This window comes from Staurois parvus, unplaced genomic scaffold, assembly GCF_062004578.1.
Source record: "Staurois parvus isolate SC_StPar_1 unplaced genomic scaffold, SC_StPar_1.0 ptg000625l, whole genome shotgun sequence".
In the NCBI taxonomy this organism is placed as follows: Eukaryota; Metazoa; Chordata; class Amphibia; order Anura; family Ranidae; genus Staurois; species Staurois parvus.
In genome coordinates, this window is record NW_028318421.1 from 1,084,527 (window position 1) to 1,108,338 (window position 23,812).

The 23,812-nt window shown below is 44.5% G+C and overlaps 1 long non-coding RNA gene across 1 annotated transcript; it reads left to right on the top strand.

Annotated features, from left to right (window-relative positions):
• Positions 1-13,501: 13,501 nt before the first annotated feature.
• Positions 13,502-23,529, top strand: LOC149449364 (uncharacterized). The gene is made up of 4 exons (XR_016315416.1): positions 13,502-13,621; positions 15,843-16,055; positions 18,487-18,583; positions 23,449-23,529. It is a non-coding gene; the product is annotated as an uncharacterized LOC149449364 (long non-coding RNA).
• Positions 23,530-23,812: the final 283 nt, after the last annotated feature.

The following is a 23,812-nucleotide window of genomic DNA, read 5'->3' on the forward strand; positions in this document are numbered from 1 at the left end:
GAGTGATGACAGTGACCCCCATACATTGCCATGTCTTCTCTCCTCCAATCATAGAGATCCAGCTGTTTGGATTGGAAGGAAATATGGAATCTGGTGACACACCTCATTCTTTTACAGTGGAACTGATCTCAGGAAGGAAAGGTTTTCCATCTTCTACAGCCGTGGTCTCCAAACTGCGGCCCTTTGTCCATCCCTTGGGGCACTATTCCATCCACTGATAGCAACAAAGGGACATAATTCCCCCTACTGGCACCAATGAAGGGGCGCATTTCCTCCCAATGACACCAGTACTTATGCCCAATGACACCAACAATGGGTCACAATTCTTCCCAATGACACCAACGAGGCTTCACAGTCCCTCTCAATGACGCCAACGATGGGTCACAATTCCTCCCAATGACACCAACGACGGTCATAATTCCTCCCAATGACAACAATAATGGGGCCCATTGACACCAACGATGGGTCACAATTCCTCCCAATGACACCAACGATGGGTCATAATTCCTTCCAATGACAGCAGTAATAGGGCCCAATGACAGTCATGATGGGTCACAATTCCTCCCAATGACACTCATGATGGATCACAATTCCTCCCAATGACAACAGTAATGGGGCCCATTGACACCAATGATGGGTCACAGTTCCTCCCAATGACACCAACGATGGGTCATAATTCCTCCCAATGACACTCAGGATGGGTCACAATTCCTCCCAATGACACTCATGATGGGTCACAATTCCTCCCAATAACACTCATGGGTCACAATTCCTCCCAAAGACACCCATGATGGGTCACAATTCCTCCCAATGTCACCAATGATGGGTCACAGTTCCTCCCAATGACACTCATGATGGGTCACAATTCCTCCCACTGTCACCAATGATGGGTCACAATTCCTCCCACTGTCACCAATGATGGGTCATAATTCCTCCCACTGTCACCAATGATGGGTCACAATTCCTCCCACTGTCACCAATGATGGGTCACAATTCCCATGGGACAAATGGGACAACACCCTGTTGCTGTCAGATTAAATATATCAGTGCTGCATTTGATTGGCGTTCCTGCAAAGCAAACAACAATGGTTAACAATACAACTATTAAACTTTTACATATTTTAAATTTTTTTTTTTTTTTTAGTTTGTGATTTATGTTTTGTAATCACAGGCATAGACTGATCTGCAAGACATGATGACTGATCGGTGCTGTACCGAATCAGAGCACTGTCGGGCCGGGGGGCGTGTGTGTGTACCCCCTGCCTGGAAGCGTGGATCATCTTCTAGGTACGTTGTCCAGTGGTTGGGGCCTGCTTTGCCACCGTACTCCTGTGTGTGACGGTTGGCAAGAAGTCAACCTCTTCACGCCGACCGAACGCAAACGTGCGGCCTCCCGGCATCTGGGCCTAGACGCCGAGCGGCCACGCATTTGCGTTCTATTGAAAAAGGACATATGTGCCAAGAGCGCTCCCAGCACACATGTCTGATACTCACGGAAAGGTCCCGGTCTCCTCTTTCGATCGGGACCTTTCCCGATCATGTGACTGCCGTGACGACAGTGGTCACATGACCCTAAAATGCCGCCCCACCTCCCGGCTTCTGAAACTCTTAAAGGGCCGGGAGGCGCCGGCGTGAAGGGGTTAAGATCCGTAGATGAGTCAGATTTCCCAAACAGAATAAGACTGAGTTTGGATATTTTCTATTAATGACATCCCATGTAATAACCGGAACAGGAAATACCACAATGTATAAAGTGTGGCTTAGGTGTTAGAAAATTGTTTTCCTCATGTAGTTGTATGGTATTGTATATACTATTATTTGACTAGATAATGTGTATAATAGTTGCCTTTAGTTCCGGATTAATTTCTAAGTAAGTGACAATGTACCTCCTAGATGAGATATAAAAAAACCTTTAAATAGTAAGTTACTTTAACTTAACCTCCCTAGCGGTCTGATTATGTCCATATTTCTGTGCTGAAAGTGGTACATTTTTTTGCATGAATATGTATTTTTTTTATAGTAGGCCTGCAATTTTTAGGAATAACTCACTGAAATCTGTCCGAACAAGAGTCTAATAAACATCCCGGGTAGGATAAAACTTGAAACACAAAATCATAAATTATAATGTAATAAATAATCATAAAAAATAATACTATAATAATAATACATTTAATTCAATAATATAATCAAACCAAAAACACTGAAATTTGAAATATAGTGCCAAGTTCGCACATTACTGAGCTCAGTCGCAGAATCGTTTTCAGTGTCTGATGACGAATTTCCCCACAAATCATTATCACTCAATTCTGCAAGTGGTTCTAATTTACTATCGCTGTTCTCTAGCTGGTCTAAAACCACTTTTGACCTAAAGGGACGCCATGGACTTTTCTAAGTTTCCAGGCAGAAAGAACAGTAAAAATGAAGGCAGGGGACAGGACAAAGCACTAGGGACAAAATGTATGTGAAATGGTTTGAAACAGTAATGTTTTACTTTGTAATATTCGTTTATTAGAAAATGATAGTTTTTAAAATTTTCAAATCCGGCCCCCGTATGTCCCGACGCTCGCAGGGAGTGGAACACGGATGCCGGCATCGGCCGGAGGAGATGGCCGGGGACGCTGCAGGGGACACAACGCGAGAGTGAAAGACAAGGTAAGTGCTGCAGGGAATCCCTGAGCAACGCCGCATGGTAAGCCCGAGTGTTGCTCGGGGTTACCATTTTTGGTACTGAAACTTTACCCCGAGCTACACTCAGGAAAACCGCCAGGGAGGTTTAGGTATGTTGGGGTATGTTAAAATATTTGGAAAGTTACATAAATAGTATGTAATGTTAATACTAAATTACTGAACAAAGAATTGAGCTAGGCCCATTACAGTGGATGTAGGTCCTTAACCACCTCCCGCCAACCATATAGTAATATGATGGGCGCAGAGTGGTTCTCTCGTTCTGGGAGGACATCATGACGTCCTCCCATTCTCACCGCACATGCGCGGCTCAGGGAGCGTGCAGCGCGGCGATCGGGTGTGCGCTTTATCCCTAGGTCACAGCGGATCACCGATCTACGGAAAGAGCCGAAGATGTCAGCTCGGTCATGTGATCAGCTGTGTCCAATCACAGCTGATCACATGTAAACAGGGAAATGCCGGTTATTGGCATTTCTCTCCTCTCGAGCTGTCACGCTGACAAATAGAGCTTTCTTTTGGTGGTATTTAATCACCTGTGTGCTTTTTATTTTTTGCGCTATAAACACAAAAACCACGAAAATTTGCAAAAAAACTGTATTTTTTACTTTTGGCTATAAAAAATATATAATAAACTCAAAGTTAGTCATAAATTTAAGCCAAAATGTATTCTGCTACATGTCTTCGGTAAAAAAAAATCCCAATAAGTGTATATTGATTGCTTTAGGTGAAAGTTATAGTGTCTACAAACTATGGTATAGATACTGTAATTTATGCCATTGTTTGCTATACAGAGCTGCACTAGTTTTACTGACAATTGCGCGGTCATGCAATGCTGTACATAAATAAAATTTATGGCCATTTTTTCACACAAATAGAGCTTTCTTTCGGTGGTATTTGATCACCTGTGCGCTTTTTATTTTTTGCACTATAAACAAAAAAATAATCCAAAATTTTGAAAAAAATAAATACATTTTTTCATTTTGGTCATAAAAAATATCCAAAAAACTCAAATTTTGTCATAAATTTAGGCCGAAATGTATTCTGCTACATGTCTTTGGTAAAAAAAAATCCCAATAAGTTTGATTGCTTTGTGTGAAAGTTATAGCGTCTACAAACTATGGTATAGATAATGGAATTTACACAGCTTTTACTTTCTGACTGCCTATCACATTTCCTGAGGTGCTAAAATACCAGGATAGTACAAACACCCCCAAATGACCCCTTTTCGGAAAGTAGACACCCTAAGCTATTTGCTGAGAGGCATATTGAGTCTATGGAAGATTTATTTTTTTTCCACAAATTTTTGGAAAATTTTGTTTTTACACAAAGTTGTCACTTAAATGATTTATTGCTCACAAAAGCCATGGTTATATGTGGAATTACACCCCAAAATACATTCTGCTACTTCTACTGAGTATGGGGATACCGCATATGTGAGCCTAGCCACATACAGAAGCCTGAAATCCACTGACCACTTTGAAAGCCTGAAGGTGCGCAACTTCTTCATTTCTCTTCCTCACTACCTATCACAGTTTCGGAGGCCCTGAAATTCCAGGATAGGAATTTAAAGAGAGGCATGGCAAGTATTTTGCAGATCTCATTTTTTCTCACAAGGTTTTGAAATATAAAAAAAGAAAAGAAAAAAAATTTTTTGTTTTCATTCTTCATTTTCCAAAAACTTGTGGCAACAAACGAGATCTGCAAAATACTCACCATGCTTCTTATCAAATTCCTTGGGGTGTCTACTTTCCAAAAATGGGGGGTTGGTGCTATTCTGGTATTTCAGGGCCTCCAAAACTGTGATAGGTAGTCAGTAAGTGTAATGAGGAAATAAAGCCCTTTAAAAGCCTGAAGGTGCTTATTGGATTTTGGGGTCCTGTGCTTGGCTAGACTGCCAAAATGTCTCTCACATGTGGTACCCCCACACTCGGGAGAAGTAGCAGAATGTATTTTGGGGAGTAATTCCACATATACCCATGTCATGTGTGAGCAATAAACTATTTAAATGACAATTTGTGTAATTTTGTTTTTTTTTCATTTTCCAAAAACTTGTGGTAAAAAAATGAATTCTTCTATTGACTCAACATGCCTCTCAGCAAATAGTTTGGGGTGTCTACTTTCCAAAAAGGGTCATTTTGGGAGGTGGGGGCATTTTATGCCCAGCATTAGAAGTTTATGCCACACATCACTCACTCTTGTGACCACCTGAAGACCAAACCTTTTCTGACACTTTTTGCTCACATTAAAAAAAATTGTATTTTTGCCAGGAAATTAATTTGACCCCCCCAAACATTATATAGTTTTTTAGAGCAGACACCCTAGTGAATAAAATGGTGGGTGCTGCAATTTTCTAGCTCACATAGTACTCACACAGCGATTTTTCAAATGCAATTTTTTTTTTAAAATGTACACTTTTTTAATTTTAATGCACAAAAACACAATATATTGGCCAATTATTTGGTAAGATACAAAAGATGATGCTATGCTGAGTAAATACATACCAAACATGACCTACTTTAAAATTGCGCATGCCCCGTGCAATGGCAACAAACTGCATACATTTTTATTATCTATAGGCAACGCTTTAAAAGCCTTTACAAGCTACCATTTTAGATTTACAGAGGAGGTCTAGAGCTATAATTACTGCCCTTGATCTGACGTTTGTGGCGATACCTCACATGCATGGTGCAACCGCTGTTTCCATACTGGCACAGGGTCAACGCTCACGACCTCAGGTGCGCGAGTGCACAAGGAGGGTGAGGGTACTTTTTTTTTGTTCTGATTTATTTTATTATTTTTACACTGTCCCTTTAATTTTGTGTTTTTTAATCACTTCAATAAAAAATAATTTTTTAATGCTATAACAGGGAATTCAGATATCCCCTATAACTTCAATGGGCATTGTCATATATTCTTTTTTGAGAAATCTGGGGTCTATCATACTCTAGATATCTCCTCTGCCCTTACATTATCTAATCTCACCAAGATCGGTGTGATCAGATGCTTTCCCAATTTACAAATGGCGCTGTTTTTATCCTGCACAACTGAAGTGATGAAATGCTCGTAGCTTTTGATTTCTTAGACTATTGAGATGATTGGTACCATTCCGGTCTCTAATCAGCTCTATGATCAGCTGGCAGAAATACCGGCTGCATTCTCAGGTTTCCCCGATGGAACGGGACTGCCGGAGAAGGCCGTGGAAGACAGCGGGGGAGCATTTTCTCCCACTGCTTGTAAAAGCAATCCTGCAGCTAATTAGCCACTAGGATTGCTTTTACATGAAATCCCATCGCTGGCTGAAAAAAACGATACCAGGATGATGCCTGCAGCTGCAGGCATCACCCTGGTATAACCATTCAAAGTCCGCTGATGTACCAGTACGTTGCTGTTCCTTGTTGGGTGTATATGCTATGTTCTTTTTTTCTTTATGCAGCCTGTGGGCTGAATAGAAAAAAAGAGAAGAAATCTCTGCCAGAAAAAGTGTGTGGTATGCCCACCATTAGAATACCTCCCTGCATCCACGCACTTCTAATGGTGGGCACACATGAAATGTGCCAACAAATATAAAATATATATGCCGAAGCATAGGGGCCATCCACCCACTGGCCACCCCAGGCCCCCATGCTTCGGCATATATGCTCTTTTTTTAACTGTGGATGAAAAATCTCATCCGACAACACTGCACACACCTACTTAGGTATATTCTGAGAGCAAGACCCCTGTTGCTGTCAGAATAAACAAGTCGGTGCTGCAGTTTGACATCCCTGCAAAGAAAACAACAATGGTTAACAATAAAACAGTAACTCAATAAAACAACTTTATAATTGAAATATCTCTGCAAGGAAAACCGTGTGGTGGTATGCCCACCATTAGAAAACCTCCCTTCATCCACCCACTTCTAATGGTGGGCACACATGAAATGTGCCAACAAATATATGGTAGCGACGGAAGCAGTCCTTGACGCAGAGGTCAGGACAGGAGGGACAACAAAAGCGGCTGTCGTGCCTAATTCCATGTCTGCTACAGGCACGACATCTTTTTTGGGGGTTCCTATGGGTTGGGGTACCTGGAATGGCATCGGGAAAATGCCTCTCATGCAGCCGGCTAACTGCATCTGGGTTGGGGGCATAGCACCTTCTGGATACAAAAGGGCCCTGATGATCTCTTCCTGGAATTTTAGGAACAAAAGCGTTATATAAAGCCAATTGAAATAAATAAACAGACACTTGTTTGTACCAGCGTCTGGCTTTTCGGGAAACTAAGTACGGCTTCATCATCTGGTCGTTGAAGTCCACCCCTCCCATGTTAAAATTATAATCGTGGACACAGAGGGGCTTCTCAATAACACCAGCTGCCGTGGCAATTTGGATGGTCGTATCTGCGTGAATGGAAGACAGGAAGAAAACATCCCGTTTGTCCTTCCACTTCACTGCGAGCAATTCTTTGTTTTTCAAGCAGGCCTTTTCCCCCTTTCTAAGACGGGTATTTACAAGCCGTTGGGAAAAGCCCCGGCGATTAGGTCGCACAGTGCCACATGCACCAATTCCAAGATTGTACAAATGTCTAAATAGCGGCACGCTTGAATACAAATTGTATAAGTGGTACCCCATATGGAAAAAGGATGACGCCAAGTCCCAAACTATCTTGCCACTGCTCCCCATGTAGTCAGGGCATCTGGGGGGCTCCACTATCTTTTCCCTCGTCAATCCAAAACTTATATGTATAGCCTGTTGCCCTCTCGCAGGTCTTAAACAGCTTGACCCCATATCTGGCATGCTTGCTGGAGATAAACTGTTTGAATGCAAGGCGGCCAGAAAAATGAATGAGGGACTCATCGATGCAGATGTTTTGCTGGGGAGTATACACATCTGCAAATGTTTGGTTAAAGTGATTTACGAGGGGCCGCATTTTGTGGAGCCGGTCAAATTCAGGGTCACCCCGAGGACGACTGAGTGTGTTGTCGTTGAAGTGCATAAAACACAATATTGTCTCATATCTATGCCTGGCCATGGCAGCAGAGAACACGGACATATGATGAATTTAGTCTGTGGACCAATACAACCGCAATTCATTTTTTTTTAGTAATGTCCATGTTGAGGGTTAGGCCCAAAAAAACTTTAAATTTGGAAACCGTAATGGGTTTCCATATAGATGGTCTGGCAAGGTTTGAATTTGGGTTGGCGGCGATAAATTGTCGTACATATAAATTGCTTTAAACCACAATCCATGCATAAAGATCATCTGTGAAAAACAGCTCCAAAAAATCAAGGGGAGTATTTAAATTTGCTGTTTCCACCTGAATTCCAGGTTGGGCAGTGAATGGGGGAAGTACGGGTGCTGCAGAATTTGTGGGCTGCCAATTGGGATTTGCAAGCACACCCGGAAGGATACTAGGGGCTCTACAGGCCTCTGTACGAATTCTTGGTGGCCGCAGGAGACTACTTGTGCTTGCCACCACACCAGCTTGTACTGCACTTATGGGACTCGCCACGTCACCTAGTGATACTACAATGCTGGTATGTATAATACCAGGACGTACTAGACCACTGGTGCTCGCCAGTTCGCCAAAAGGTAGCGTGGCACTAGTATTGCTGCATATGAGAGTCATCATGTGTTTGTACCACCTCAGCAACCTGGAAATGGGGTCGGGTATGCCTGATCTTAGCAAGGACCTCTTCTCCGTCATCTGAGCTAACTGTCAGGGTGCCGCTGCTGTCTACAGGTTTGTATTCTGAGGCGGATTCTGACAGTGAGTCTTCCCCTTTGCTCTCACCTGACATGCTCAGAATAATGTAGGCCTCTTCACTAGAGTACCTTTGCTTGGACATTTTGGCCACTAAATTTATAGGTACCTAGTGCGACTCACGGGAAAAAGAGCGGATGGCTGTCAGGGACTGCTTGAACCGCTACAAAAAATTTACCGACAAGTGCTAACAGAGATCAGGTCTGATTCTGTGAACACTACGGTTTTGTGTATAATGTATCAAGTGACAGTTATCTACTGACACTGCACTTGCTGGGGGAGAAGGGGGGGGGGCATGGGGGCTAAACGCAGGTGCTGGCAGGTGTCAGGGCTTATCCCGCTAATGCTGCGTTTTTGGGGACACTATATTAATGTGAACGCTGGTATAGCGCTGATCTGATCAAAGATATTGATCCAATCAGACACTATACTAGCAATGGAGGTTTAGTGTGCAAGTGAACGTGTTCCTAGCAATCGAAGGGTTAAATGTGATTACTGGTGTACTAGCGGGCAATCTGATGCTTTCTGGGAGGAGCGCTAACTGACGCTAACACTATCAGAAATAGCCAGCGACACTAATACAGTAATCAGTAAAAATCTGTGCACTGTAAACAATGACACTGGTGACAGGGCAGTGAAGGGGTTAACTGGGGGGGGGGGTCGATCAATGGGTTAAATGTGACCTAGGTGTGTTCTAACTGTTAGTGCAGTGCTTTGTACTCACGTTTTCTGTGTCTTCTCTCTCTGGGACGGAATGTGCCCAGGCAGAGAAGATTTACATCATATCCTGTCCTGTGTAACTGTCAACACAGGACAGGATAGGACATGGACCGATCATTCAACTTCAGCCGGACATCTCTGGCTGAAATTGAATGATTGATCCCTCGGGGATCGAATCGTGACACCTGCAGGTCGGCCGGAGCGCGTGTACGCCTCCCTGCCCGTGAAAACATTGGGAGTGTGAATGACGTATATAAACGTGATTTTGTGCAGCGGTGCCGCCCTGCCGCAGTATATGTACTGTGGCTGTTCAGCAACCTGTTTATAATAATAATAATACACACAATACCAGTGTCATTTTTTGTAAAGAATCAACTAATATAACTACTTCAATAATAAAAAAAGCTAAAAATATATAATAATAATAAAAATAATAATATAAACAATACCAGTATAATTGTATCATTTTTTTTTCCCAAAGAATCAGCTACTACAGTATAACTACTACAATCCTAAAAAAGCTAAAAATATATAATCTTATTAATAACAGTATAAACAATACTAGTGCAATCATTTTTTTTTCAACAGGGCCGGATCTAGCCTGTCTGATGTGGTGGTGCAGTAAAAAACATCAGGGGGGCAGAGGATGCGAGGTCAGCAGGGCAGTGTATAGAAGTCAGTAGGGCCGTGTACAGGGGGGCCAGCAGGGCAGAGAGATAGGGGCAGCAGTTTGTAGGGCAGAGTACAGAGGCCATGAGTTTGTAGGGAAGTTTACAGCGGGTTATCAAGGCAGTGTACAAGGGTTAGCGGGGCAGTGTACAGGGGGTCAGCAGGACAGAGGATGAGAGGTCAGCAGGGGAGTGTACAACTCAGGAGGGCAGTGTACAGGCGGTCAGCAGGACAGAGGATGAGAGGTCAGCAGGGGAGTGTACAAGACTCAGGAGGGCAGTGTACAGGCGGTCAGTAGGGGACAAAATAGGGGTCAGTAGGGCAGAGGAAGGGAGCAGTGGCGTCCCGATCCTGTGGGGACCATCAGCATGCAACCTATACGGGGTGACACCGGACCCGCTCCAAGAAAAGGTAAGTTGTAAAGAACGCCGACGGGCAGTGTACACGGGTCAGCAGGATGGAGGACAGAGGTCAGCATGGCAGGGTACAGAGGGTCAGCAGGGTAGAGGACAGGGGTCAGAAGAGGAGAGGACAGGGTCAGAACTGCAACATAGCAGCCAGCTATACATGCAGATCGAGGCTGTGTCTGTAAGGGAATCCGATTTCAGCAATGTGATGAGTGGGGAGGAGGAGATCTATTGACTGCCCTGTGTGTAGTGCCAGGACAAGGTCGACTAGCTCCCAGGGTGAAGATGACAAACTAAGCCCCCCCCCATGTGTGAGCATCATGTCTCAGCATAAATCCCCCCCCCCCAAAAAAAAAGAAAAGAGAATGAATCAGCATGCTCCCCCCAAGCATAACTTCTGTCTGCAAACCAAAATTCTCCCCACACAACAATGCAAAAATTCCCCCTCCTCCCAGTATAGACCCCTTTCCCAGCACAAATCTTTGCCCCCCAATTCCGCCTCCAGTGCCCCCAATTCCGCCTCGCCCAAAAAATAATCCCTCCATGCACACATCCACCTTCGTCTCAAATTTCCCAATTTCTCATCCAAGCACAAATCTCCAAATCCCCCCCCCCCAGTCCCCCCTCTTAACCCAAATTCCCTCACCTCTTCCTAGCACAAATCCCCCCAATCTTACCTCCTAGCACAATTCCCTCCAATCCCCTCTCCTAGCGCAATCAACCTCATCCGCCCTTCTAGCACAAATCTCCCCGCTAATCCCCTCTGCTAGCACATATCCCCCATCCCCCTTCTAGCACAAATCCCCCCCCCCCCCATCCCCGCTAATTCCTCTTTCTAGCACAAATCCCTCCAATCCCCTCTCCTAGCACAATCGCCCCTATCCCCCCTTATAGCACAAATCTCCCCGCTAATCCCCCCTCCTAGCACATATCCCCCATCCTCCTTCTAGAACAAATCCCCCCCTCCCCCAAATCCCCATCCTCCAATACCCTCCCTATGACAAATTCCTCTAAATTCCTACTCCTAGTACAATCCCTTCCAAAGTACCCTTCCCAGCACAGATCCTCTCCTTTTCCAAATCCTCTGCCCCCACTTAGCCCAAATCCCCCGCCTCCTCTTAGCACAAATAGGCACAAACATTTCCCCCATGCCCCCTCCTGGCTTAAATCCCCCCAAATCCTTCTCCTAACAGAACCCCCCCCCCCGCAACTGCCATTACCCTTTCCAGCACAGATAGCCCCTTCTCATCCCAAGCACAAATGACTGTTTCCCCCACACCTCCCCTCTCATTATGTAAAATTTGCCTGTAAGCCCCCCCCCCCCAAATTACAGTCTAGAGGAGCGGTGCTGTGCTCTGCCCCCTCCTCCTGTCAGAACAGAGCTGCTCTATATAGCTGATGACACAGGATCGCTCTGACCATGGGGCTGTACACAGTTTCATTACCCGCCCCGATCTACATTTACTGCTGTGGGAGATAAGCGGTCCTTAGAGGAGATAGGGGCAGGTATTGAAACTGTGTACAGTCCGATGGACGGAGCAATCCTGTGTCATCAGCTATATGGAGCAACGCTGTTCTGACAGGAGGAGGGGGCAGAGCACAGAACCGCTACTCCTTGCTCTCTTGTCACTTTCAGGACTTAACTCCAGGCTTCCTTTCCTTTGTCCCGGCTCTGAGTGTGGGGATGGGGGGGAAGGAGCTCAGTAGTCTGGGGGGGCACCACTGAAATCTATGGGGGTGCAGTCCACCCCAGCACCCCCCTAGATCCGGCCATGTTTTTCAAAGCATTAAATACTATAACATCTACAATCATAAAACGGCTAATAATAATAATAAAATTTTTTTTTATAAAGTATTAAATACTATATTTCCTACAATCATAAAACGGATAATAATACTAATTTTTTTTTACTTTTTTTGTTTTTTTTTCAAAGCATTAAATACTATAACTATTACAATCATAAAACGGCTAAGAGTAAATAATAAGAAGAAATTTTTTTTTTTGTTTTTTTTTATTTTTTTTTATTTTTTTGGTGTTTTTTTTTTTCAAAGCATTAACCTATAACTACTACAAGTATGGTTAAAACAGGTAAACATGTATAATATATAATAATAATACTAATAGTATAATATAAATTGAAAAAAAAAAATATTACATACACAACACCAGTTGTCATATACATTTCCAACACAGCTGATGTCATCCAGGCTTTTAAAGCAAGATGGTCAAATTACGGACCTCAATATACTGAACGTAGATAGCACCATCATCACCAATTACATAACCAATCCACATGTCTCCATTGACAACTTCGTGTAAGGCGTTCTGAAGGAGAAGTAGCTGGTTGGAAAAATCAGCCCGGCAGAGTGGACAGGTGGGGTTCTCTCCAAACCATCGGCAGATGCAGCTGGTGTGGAACTCGTGATTGCAGGCCAGGATGGTTGTGTTCTCTCCATCTTCACAACCTGCCAAACAAATGGGACACACACTTACCTCCTCCTCGGCGCGCTGCTCCATGGCCGGTGGTGGGTGGTTCTTAGGGGCCCTGTCGTGCTGCTCCATGGCCGGTGGCGGGTGGTTCTCAGGGGCCCTGGCATGCTGCTGCATGGCCAGTGGAGGATGGTGCTCAGGGGCCCTGGCTCACTCTGTTGGTGAACGGCTTCGGTGGGTGGAGGCCTCCTCCCGTCTCCGATGACGCTGGACTCTGGACCTAGTCCGATGGGCGATCGGAGACTCTCCGTCCTCCTGATGTGAAGGCCTCCCACGAGATGGGCGTCGTGAAGGCCGAGGCATCCTGGTGGTGCTGGATGACCTGCAAATGGCTAAAATGATGAAATATTACCATTAATAATATAAAGAATTATATAGTAGTGATAATAGGAATCGAAATCCGTATAAATGGCGAAAATCTCTGTCAGTCGCAGGAGACAAGCTCTGATGCTGCTTATGGCTCGGATACCAGGGCAGCATTGAGGTGAGATGCAGCCTGGGGGCGGAGCTAACCTGACTTCCTGCCAATCAGCCAATCACAGCCTGCCACCTCACACCAGCTGTCACTTTTCAGGCCTACCTATTTTGAGTGACACTTGTACCCAAATAAATTTGATATTTGATTTGACAGAAACAGTCAATTGGTCACTTTAATGGCTATTCATAAAAGCGGCCACAAGAGGTCACTAGGTGTGATTGTGCCGTAGCGGTAATACCGCCTCTCGCCATAGATGTCTCCCTTCCCAGTCAGCTCCAATACACATCATAGAGTTCGGCTTTCTGCCCTACGGAGGCCATTTTATTCTATCTAATGTACAAGGCAGAGGAGAGAAGAAGCTGAGAGTGAGGGAGGGCTAGAGAAACTGTCTCTGAGGTGATGGCGACCAGGAGAGACCAGCTGAGGAGGTGAGGGGGAGCCGCATGGAGGTGGTATGAGGGAAGGTGGAGGAGGTTGGGGGGTATATTATGTATGGAGAGGCTGATGGGGGGGGTGAGGGACAGACAGCTGCAGCTCCACCATCACTTGCCCCCCCCCCCCACACCTGTCCATAGTAACACGGCACTGTGCAGAAAGCCCCCCAATAACCCCCCCAGCAGCTGTGCCAGGGTTCTAACCCCCCCAAACATGTGGCCTATACTTCTACATGAAAGCAGAATTGCGCTCACAAATGTTTGCCCCCCACTGCATGGATCAGCTGCTTGTTTTTTCTCGGGGGGGGGGGAGCACAAAGCTCGTACTCAGCTGACCCGCACAGCCCCACTGAACGGGGAAAAGTCATTTGTACCCAGAATTCTGCTTTACAATGATGTCCAAATTGTGTCCAAGTGCTGCACAAGCATCCAGTGAGCCCCGGTTCACACTGGTGCGGCACTGAAATCACACTACTTCAGCGCCATTCCAGAGCCGCATATCAGTGCGATTTGCACCGCCGATTTCATTGCGGCTTGCAGCCTCATATAACAGAAGTCTATGCAAGTCGCAATGAAATCAGCAAAAATCGTTCAGGAACCTTTTTCATAATCGCTGCAATATGAGTCTCTGCAATATGAACGGCTCCATTGCTGGCAATGGGGTGCAATTTGTCATGCAATTTGGAGCTTTTAAATCACATGACAAGCCGCACCAGTGCCCTGATGATCAGTGTACATGTCCCCTCTGAGGAATGCCCCTTACCGGCTCTCCTCACGCGCTGTCAGTGTGAGGAAAGGAATGCCGATAACCGGCATTTCCTTGTTTACATGTGATCAGTTGTGATTGGACACAGCTGATCACATGACAGAGTTGATGTCATCCGCTGTTTCCCGGGGACACAGCGCACCACTGATCGCCGCACGTCCCTGGGGGCACACATGCGCAGTTAGAGTGGGAGGACATCATATGACGTCCTCCTGTCATTTCCTTCTATATTTCCTTCCTTTTAAATACCACCAAAACAAAGCTCTGTGTGTTTAAAAAAATGATAAAAATGTCATATGGGTACAGTGTTGCATGACTGCGCAATTGCCATTCAAAGTGTGAGAGCGTCGAAAGCTGAAAATTGTCCTGGGCACGAAGGGGGTAAAAGTGTCCGGTAGGCAAGTGGTTAAATAAATGTGACAGGTAGAGTTTTATGACAGAAGAGACCCAATCGCTTTCTGCTGTCATAGATGCTTCCCCCGCCTGTCAGCTGTCATGTACACGGAGTCTCCCAGCTCAGAGTACATTTTTCAAGAAAACAAGCTCTACTACAAATGTAGCAGTTAGATTGTTGAAACCATTTTCCACTGACAGGTGATTACAATGGTCTGCTTTTATTTTTGAACGTAATACCTTTATCCCCCCCCCCCCCCAAAAAAAAAACCTTTTTGCTGTAACTGCTTGTGTAGCGGCAGTGTGAGCTGCAGTTTGGCTTCAATTTTTTAGTGTATCAGAATCTGCTAGTACACGTAACACTCCCCTCCCCCCAGACTGACAGTGCTGCTGTCCTTGTGTGTACCTGTGCTCCTTCATCCAGAGTAGGGCACTCTAATACAGGAGGTGTGTTACTGGCAGGATCACCAAATCTAATGCATGCATCACATCCAAGGATCGGTACACGGCAATATATGACATTTTTGTTTTTGGGCTTAGTACGGCTTTAAGTCAGTGTGTTGTGCGGTTTTATTGTGCAGCTGTCTGTGCAGCACTGAACCATTTGTAGGTATTGCTTTAGGCAGCATTACAATGAAACTGGACAGAACATTAGCAGAACCAGAACTACAACATGGTCCCGTCCAGTCTGGAGTGGGAACGCTGTGTTAAGGTGCTCTCATCCTCACACTATGGCAAAGCCTTGTTTGGTTTGTGGAATGGGGAAATAATATCGGAGGGGATCCATTTCACTTTCCAGGTAAATATCCTTCTCCAGAGTTTTCACATCAGGCAGGTGGGGGATGGGGGGGTCCTCTCCCCTGTGTAAGCTCTGAGCAGAGTCATTGTAGCTGATGACTGAACACACACAGTGGGCAATAAAGATTGCCTGCTGCTTGGGAAGGCACACCCATTGCTTTCCTCTTCATAGGGAAAAGTGCGGCTTTACTTGTAGCTTTGAGCAAGAGTATGCCGGTCAGCTGTGGTTGTTGTGACGCTTTTATGTTTCTGTGGCAGGGAGGATGAATGGGTTTCAGCTGCAGTGGACTTAGTTCCTCCCAGAGCAGATTGTGATGGATGTGAGCTGGAATCCACCTGGATACCCTGACAAGGACGGATCATAGAACCTACTGCTGTTTGAGACCATCAGCAAGTCCTACAGCCAGAACCGGGCTCCTTTGGTTACCGATCCATTCTTTGATATGCATACAGGCATTGCCGAGCTTACAGGTAAGTTTTAGAAGCCAAGACATGAAACTTTATTTACATTACAAAATGCTTCTTAGTTTGTACCTTTTAGGATCTCTTGTGAGATAATTGGTATGTGTATGGCCCAATTAGCAAGATCTGTTTCCATTACTGCAAGACAACCGACCGTCCCAATGGTGCAAGTCCTTTGCAGACTAGTTGCCATTCATTAGTTTTAGCACCGGTGTTTTCCAAAGTTGGCATGTCTCAAACAAAGCAGTTTAGTAGAAATTGCAGCTTGCAACGTTTGTCCCGGGGAAAGGGTCCAATAAAAAATATCCTGAAATATTTAGCTGAAGTGTTTAACCGCTTTCCCACCGGCCTATAGCAGAAATGCGTCTACAGGGTGACAGGGGTGCGCAAAATCACATGTGTATATTTATATAGGTGATTTTGCATTTCTAGGTAGGGGGCGCGCACGGCCTCTGCTGAAAATCACCCGTCTCCAGCCAGTGATTCCCCGTTGGCACCCGGCGATCACCATGTATCACGGTCGGGGTAGAGACCTATTTGTAAACAAACAGATCCCTCCCCTGTCAGCTCCTGCACACTGCTTTGTATGGCTCTGCATAGCAAAGCCATACAAAGCAGTGTACTTACAGTGTAAAGCGCACACACAGTGAATCAGCACACAGTTAACCCCTTGATCACCCCAGAAGTTAGCCCAGCGTCATTAGTACAGTGTCAGTGCTTTATATTAGCACTGATCGCTATTTTGGTGTCACTGGTGATCTCAGTGACAGTCAGTGTCCCGTTCCACATCGCTCAGTGTTAGAATGCCCCCCGCAGTCCCACTATAAGTTGCTGATTTTAAAATATATAAAAGATAGTGCCACAGAACACAGCGTAAAAATAGCTGCAAAACCTAACCTATAAAAATAGGGTGAGTAAATCAATAAAATATATAGGTTGCGCTAAACAAAATGAATAAACTAATCCAAAAAATATTGGAGTCAAAAATTAAAATGCAATCAAACAAATGATATATAAATCAATAATATTGTGAAGTCCAAAAAAAGTCCAAAGTAATACGTCATGAAATAATAGTTGATCCAAATATCACCAAAAGTGCATCCAGCACCGAATGAATTGAATCAACTCACCAGAGCGAGATGCTGATCATGTTATAAATCAGCATAGAACGCTTTCTGCTCTGGGAGCAATGATCAATAACTTGGGGCTGCAACACTGGGAATTTAGTAACTGGTATCCAGGGAGCAATACTCTGCAGGGAATATATATCATCCAGATCCACTTCACCCCTCAATCACCGACTCTTTAGGATGATCAGACCTCCACTCAAAATACAAGGGAATAAAGACTCATGGTGCAGTACTTCATAAAACTTCCAATTTACTCAAAACACATTGCACTTACAAAAAGCAGTGTCTTAGCCGACGCCAGCATGAACAGCGCGTTGAATATCACAGACACGGACCCAGCCTGGCTGCGCATGCGCCGTATCAACCACTCGGGGACGTCACATCCAAAGGCTCCGCCCTACGCGGTTCATCATCGACGTCCTCACGTGACGTCCTCATCCGCTTTATTATTTATTACTTTTCTTTACCCTCTCAAAATCCAGAGGACCTTTGTGTCCATGCTCCCTCAGCTTGAGAGCTTTTCTGTTTGAATATTTGTATTGGCAATTAAATGTACAAATTATAGGAACATCGCATCCAAGACTTAGCAGGTAATTTAAAGAGTAACTTCACTTTTGTTGAGAAAAAAACCTTCCCCTCTGGGTGATGTACTTACATTGCAAGGGTTCCTACCTTTTGTTATTCTGAAAGAATAGCTGTTTGTGTCCCATGTTCAGAGTGAATTTTTATAGGAGTGGTTTTATAATGATCAATTAGCTGCTGCACCTGCAGGGCTCTGGGGAAATTGGCAGGGTCTGCATCCCTTTTTAGATGTGATTTCCCTTTGAGAATATCTCACCAAAAATTATATTTTTGTTGCAGAGGATGCCATAAATATGACTTGCATCTTAGTGCTGACTTCTGGGAAAATCAGTAAGCCAATCACAAAAGCAGGAAATTACATTTCTAGGGGATGTTCTGTACACCATCTGTATACAGAACGCCTCCAGGTAGCCATATTGTCTTACATTTTACAGAAATTTACACTGCAGATTGAAAAGGAAAGGTAATCTTTAATAACACTGAATTACAATATTACATTGATCGGCATTGTACACGCTATATTTTTTGGGGGGGAGTTGTTTGCTAATTTTCTTCCCATGAAAGTGGAGTTACCCTTTAAGTGCAAAAGGCATTTCATGTACAGCATCATTTTTTGTACTGAGGTCTGGTTTGATATTTCTCATATCAATAGCTGTGCCATACATTTTTTACGCAGGTTGAGTGCTCCCCAAACTGATATACTCTAATGAACATGTTTCTTTAATCAGGTGCATATGACAACCCAGGTAAATGCAGAAGGAAGGCCGAATAGAGAAAGAAAAGGAAGAGAAGAGAGAGAAAGCTAGAAGAAGAATATCAGGACATGTGGGTAATCCGAGTTTTGTTCCGTGTCCATCTCCTCTGCCCTTTGTTGGAACTTCGCTGATTGTCTGTCTGCTGAAATATAACTTATCCAAGGGTCCCATGATCTTTCCAATAAATGTAGTTTATCATTCAATGTGGCTGATGGCATCATTTATGCATCATTTGCCATGACAGCGTTCACTACTGAAAAGGGGATGGACAAAAGACATCCAGGACCTGGTGACTGCTATTCTGGCCGCTAGGAATGTAAACCAGACCAATTTTTTGGAATGCTTTGGTTCCTCCTCTATTGGTTGGTTAAGTAGGGCCTGTAATGGGGACTTCTTAAAATTGACGAGGGTCAAAGAAAACCCAAAATTGTATACACAAATCCCAAACCTTTGACCTTTGGGCATGTCCTCCAAAATGTGGTGTTCTGCGTCCCTTTACCCACATTAGAGGAGGTGCCTGTGACATAAGCAGCAAGTCTGGTAGGTACCGCGTACAAAGTACATTTGACAGCTTTTAACTCGAACCTAACATAATTGGGGTGTTGTGCAACCAGGAAATGGAGGAGGGGGTTGTTTTTGTCCCCATTGCACAAATGACCTCTTACTTTGTTGTCACTGGGCTCTAGGCCGGCTTCAAACCTGTGCACCGTGTTAACGCAGGTTACGGTGAGGACCTCTTTAGATCTATGCATGTGTGCAGAGCTACTTTTTTTTTTTTGTAGTGTTGGGTACATTATCATGGGTCAGCCTGTGTTTCCTGCTGTTCCTAGAAATTTCTGGAACTTGGAGTGGATGGGGGTAAAAACCCCTTTTTACACAGGCTTTCCAGAAAGCTCCAATTATCAGTTTTTAGGTGGACCTGATCAAAAGCTCCATGCAGCTATATGGTCAGGTGACTGTAACTGGACGTGTCCATTTACATCTGCCAACCTCTGAGTCCATTCAGGTTCTGTATAGGACAGAACAGGCTTTGTCCTTTCCAGTTTTTCAGCATCTAATTGTGACTTATCAGAGGTAGTCTGATGTAAACGGACACAAATCCACTTACTTCCAGCTGCCCATAGAGCCATCACGGGTCCAGAGATGTCTGCTGTCAAAATGCGGGCAGAGACTAAATGGGCACGGATGTCACAAAACAGGAGCTGACAGGGAAAGGATCTGTGTTGTTTATGCACAGGTCTCTCCCCCGTCGGAAATACTCAGCGATCACTGGGTGCCGGCGAGAAATCACCAGCCGGGACCCGGTGATTGACAGCCGAGGCCGTGAATGGCGGTGCGGGTAGTGCGCACGCGTGTCCCCTACCCGGAACAGCAAAATCACATGTGTATGTATACGTGATTTTGCGCACCCTTGCCGCCCTGTAGCAGTATATCTGCTTAAGAATATATTGACACCCGCAGCAGCCCACAAAGGTGGTGCGTTTTGAGTGAGAACTCGCCCTTCCCCCACCACATTCTGGTATAAACCAGCCCGGAGCGTCATTTTTCAATTTTAGAAGTGCACCTGATCCATACCTTATTGCTTCACACACACGGCTGCCGCAGGAGGTAAAAACAGGAGGTTGAGCCGCCACATGCGACCCATTCAAGTAAACGGGTCCATGCCACAAATCAATCAATTGGCTTGTGGTGTGATATTTACATACAAGATTTCCATTTGACTGGCAAAAAAGGGGGGTTTACTTGGTGGCAGTAAATTCAAGTGAATAGGTCCAAGCTGCAACCGTGTGCAATGTACACGGTTGCAGCGTGGTGGTGCAGACTTTTTAGGGGTTAAAACAGGCCATGTCCTTATCGCCTGTAAAATGTCCTCTGAAAAGCGATCCACCACTCTTCAGCGTGGTAAAGCCCTTCAGTGCAATAAGCCCTTAAGTAAAGAATTCTTGTAATTTTCTTTTTATCAGCGCTGTCATTAGGAAGGTTTCCCTTCACTTCCTGTCCTGTGGACTCAGCAGGAAGTGAAAGGATAGCTTTCTCTACTGCCCTCTGAAAAGCAATTCACTGTGCAAGGCTTTTCAAAGGGGCAACAAGAGCTGCTATTCTCCTTCACCTCATTTATGTGTACAGAATAGATATACAATATATATGTCATTTTTCCCAACAAGCATGCATTCTCTAGGCGTACTCACAATATCATTAGGCTGCACAAAATGTAAGGCCTCATTCACACAGGGTGTGCTCTGCCTGTGCGAGGGCCGTGTTTACCCACACAGGATGCACACATGTTCGTTCTGTGCAGACGGTCCCACTGATATCAATTGGGATGCAGCAGCTGCATAGGCAGCCGCTGCTTCCATTTTGACATCTGTGTGGGTGCGGGTCCTCGAATGCAGACTGTGTGGAGTTCAGGGACCTGCATGCACCCGCATCCACATGACTGTTCTGTGCATCCATAGGTAAACACGGCCCTTGCATGGACATATGCTGTAGTATGCCCCATATACATGAGGCCTCAAGAGCCAATCCGAGTGGCTCTGTGCCTTGTGATCGTTGTAAACCAATCAAAGCTATTCCAGTAGTAAACACCGGCTGGGTTCATTCATTTATTACAAAAATAATTTTCTTTCATTTCCGAAAAAAAATGACTATTAGAAGTGAACAAAAAAAAGGGTTTTCGTAAATCAAACCCTGGAGTAATACACAATGGCACACTGCAGCCCACAGTAGTATGACTGGTTTTGTGTTGAGAGAATCCCCTTGTGTAACCCTTCATGGTAAATGATCCAGGCAGAGCCAATATGTCTTAGTGCACTCCAGTTCAGATCTGGCCGACTCCCCATTTATATCTTCCACTTTCTCTGTGGTCACTCTGGCTTTGAATTGATCACTGAAGCCTTATGTAACCACCTCAATACCAGCGTGTAAAACATGGGATCCCCATGAGGTGTCTGATTTCACAAAAGGGGTCATTTTTGTTTGATAACAATAACATAAAGGGAAGTTTAAAAAATAAATGTTCTTGTTTCCTTTTTTGAGTTGAAGATATAAAAGTGGTTATAAACACCATCAAAATCTCTATCTGTATAAAAAAAATGATCTAAAAATAATCTGGGTCCTGTGTTGCATGACCTATTAATTGTCAGTCACACTATCACATCACTTAGTGTTACTAAACCCCGGAGCCTGCATTCACTATACCTGGTCTCCCACAGTACACAGAACATGGAAATGCAATCATTTCAGTAAATAGAAACAGCAAAATACTTTTTTCATCAGCAGTATATAGCAGTCTTGTGACTTCTGTTAGTGTCCAGCCGAGCACTGGCTAAGCTTATAGGAGGTGTTTCCATTCTTCTCTGACTATCCTATGAGGCTGTATGACCCCTGACCCTCTGGACATTGCCTATTAGCCCTGTACTGATCACATGCACCTTCCCCCCAAAAAACTAGCAATACACACCAAACTGAACATGTGCAGAGTGTCTCCTAGGGGCTCTGTACTTTCAGCAGATGGATTCGGGACAGTAAAAGAAAGGGAGGATCAGAGAAGACAGGATCAAACCGCCTTTTTACATAATGTGGAGGATTAACCCCTCAGGTTCCACAGTGAGTATAACCAGCATGCTTTACTGCAAACACAGACTGATTTTACAGTTGTGGGTTTAGTGACACTTTTTAAAACTGCAAAATAACCTGGTAATGGAGGGGGTGTTACATGCCAGTATTGACTTGGTTAATTGAGTAAATATATTGATATATATTTTCATCATGTAGCTTCTGATAAAGGAAGAGGGGATAGAAAGCATAAAAAAGGATGGACTTCAAGAGGTGGGGGCTTGGGCCGGAGAGGGGCAGCTGAACAGCTGAGAGGGACTCCCCACACTTCTCACCTACCACTTCCCTCCATTCTCTTTCAAGGCCCAACACCATACCCTATGCATCTTTCCTACCTCACTCTCCTTCTCTTCCCCACTCTTCTCCCCATCTCCTTCTTTTTTCTTATCTCATGCCTCTCTTTACCTCTGCTTCCCTTCCCCTACTTCCATTTGATTGGGCTACCATAGTTCTGAGGTCAACGGCACTTGGTAGAGCCAGTTGCCTGATGCCAGTGATCTTTCTAGCTGTCTGGGGGGTTGCATTCTTCTCATTGACCACCAATGTAAGGGGCAATTTTTCACTGGCCACCAATGACTTTGTTTTAGTAGGGGTTCCCCGAGACCGGAAAGTTATTTCAAGGGTTTCCGCTGGGATAAAAGGGTTGAGAAAGGTTGGTCTAGACCAGTTTTTCTCAACCTTTTCAACACAGAGGAAGCCTTGAAATAACTTTCCGGTCTCAGGGAACCTCTGGTAAAAGTGACTATATCTACAACTCATGATACATTAGTGTGATGGTCGGGGGGAAGAATGCTCCTTACACTTAGGGTCATGGGGAAGAATTACCCTCTTCCAGAAAGCTAAAAGGACCAATGGTGTCAGTGGGAAGTTATCTAAGAGGCAGAAATTGTTTAAGGAACCTCTAGAGGAACCCTGGTAGAGAAATCCAGGTCTAGACCCTTCTATCATTAGTCCCCCACTGCATGGGGACTGCGGCTCATTGCACTATACCCTGTATCCTGTAATCGTCCCCTACACACCAGGGCCTTGGTTATGTACTCATAGCTCATTACTGGTATATAGCCTGTCACCTCATGTACGCAACTCCTACGCATTGTTCTGATTAATGACCAGATGTTTGGTTTGGTATTTTTGGATAAATTCTCTTTCCCCGCTCTCTCCTTCACATCTATTGTTGTAATGTTGGCTTTGGCCCCCCCAGGGCCCTTTCTTTTTTGTAACTGTTATTTCAATAAAATATGGAACTAAAAAAGAATGGACGTTTCTTTAATTTTGATTTTAATTAAAAAGTTAAATAGATACTCCTTGTCTTGTTTATAGCAAAACGGCAATCTCCAACATCCTTGTACAAAGGTGGACACGACACCCACGTTGAAATTCTCTTCACCATAAACAGGTACACTATGAATATTAAGACCTTTCCAAATCTAATCAGACAAACTTGCATTTTACAATGCTGGTAGATTTGCACATAACCTGCTCTGAAACTCCCCCTGACTCTCCACATATTTATCCAAAAACTGGTGAACCCAACATAACAAAGGTAAAGTAATGACCTTGTGCATAAATGAACATAGTAAGGAGTCCTTATTCTATTCTTTTGATATGAAAAAATGCAGTTTGTCTGGTCCGCTATCAGTGCCAATGTCACACACAAGAATGTGTATATAGTGCATTTCCTCAT